Here is a 1638-nt window from a genome sequence, read left to right on the forward strand (position 1 = left end):
ACATGCAAGCAGTAAGCACGTAGTAGTTTTACAGGCTATTATCATGCGTAATTATCCTAAAGCTTTTACATAGTATTAGCAATATGAATTCTTTCCTCACTGCTTCTAACGTAGTGAGACCAGTTCAATCCACCGAGTTATTAAGTTCAATATTCACAATACCATACTTACACCATACCATGTATACTTTTCTTCAATGGTCTTGCATAGCAATGGGACACTATTTGAGAGCGAACTCAAACACCAGGAGCGCATTCTAGAGCTGTGACAGGGTACCTGGACCTTTCGGTGCAATAATCATATATCACGTGATTCCTTCTCATCCACTCGTATCTCTTTGTTTATGAAGGATTGAGCTGTCTATAAGCCAGACCTTCCCACCAGTTCTTAGGGTTCGAAGCACACAATTTATTACTAGGCACCGAGCATCCTTTAATGTCGAAATCGCTATAATATGCAGATAAGGGCGCTTTGCTCTAGTCGATCTTCTCCAACCCTCCTCTTATAGCCCAGTCATTGGCTTCCCACAGAGTTGAATAGATTCCCAATGGCTGAGACTTAGGGTAAAGGATCCCTTGCGCTTCCTTGTTCTTGAATACCCTAATAGGGGTGTCGTCCACAAAGAATCTGCAGTATATATTAGCTATTACCATGAGCTCCATACTAAGTTGCAGAATTTATAATAAACCAATCAATCTGAAAAACCTTTTGAATTTAGACTTACACGACATGATAGTGGTTCCATATAATAGAGTAGGAGTGAAACGCTAAAGAAGGATCGAACCAGAGGTTCATTCTCTGCTCTTTGTTACCCTTGCCATGAGTGTATATATTGGTTTGGACTGTATATGGTTGTCCATATTTGTTCCCCAAGAACTCGAAGTAAAATTCATCTCAGACTATATTAGTGTCAGAGTTCATCTGCAAGAACATAATTTATGAAGGATTGATGAATTAAAGGGTTTCTTTTCACTTATTATCAACTTATATAAACAGTGAGATCTTACATAGAAAGTAGTAACTGTTCCTGCAGAATCACCGGGAATGAGCTTTATAGATTTCTTCTAACACTTAATGCAAAACCCATAAAACAATAGTAGTCCCAATATCAAACAAGAGTAATTAATTTCAACGATAGTCAAATAATTTCTTCTCAAATTCTCGTCCCAAGATAGGATTGACTAGGCATTGTTGGGATGATATTTCTAATCAAATCATCAAATCACTTAACCACACATTTCTCCAATGCTGAAACGTGAAAAAATAGTAGGGAATAATTCAATCAGACACGAACTACACCAAATTATCAGAGACATCCACGAGAGCTTGGAAATAATTAAAAACGCAATGAGATTTTCCACCTTTTTTAGCAGATAGAAGCCGAGAGAAGCCAATATTCCAGTTAGCCTTTAACAATTCCAACAACCTTAAGTCCTAACAAAGAAATTCATGCATGCACGGAGCATTTGATTATAATATATCGAATGGGCCATACTACGAGGTTCGAACTTTTGTAATGTAGCTAAAAACTCAAAACCCTTGGTGGAGGAGAATACGAATAGGCAGAACGTTTCATATTTCGACTGTACTTAACTGAATTAAAGAAATGTTTCAACGATCGATGCCTACATACCTCAT

At 37.5% G+C, this 1638-nt stretch overlaps 1 pseudogene; it reads right to left on the reverse strand.

Moving 5' to 3' along the window:
• Nucleotides 1-236: 236 nt before the first annotated feature.
• Nucleotides 237-1638, reverse strand: LOC149175782 (putative xyloglucan endotransglucosylase/hydrolase protein 6; annotated as a pseudogene).

The sequence above is a fragment of the Pinus tabuliformis genome, chromosome 4_1, assembly GCF_031772625.1.
Source record: "Pinus tabuliformis cultivar Carrire ecotype Pingquan chromosome 4_1, CPIR1, whole genome shotgun sequence".
NCBI lineage: Eukaryota > Viridiplantae > Streptophyta > Pinopsida > Pinales > Pinaceae > Pinus > Pinus tabuliformis.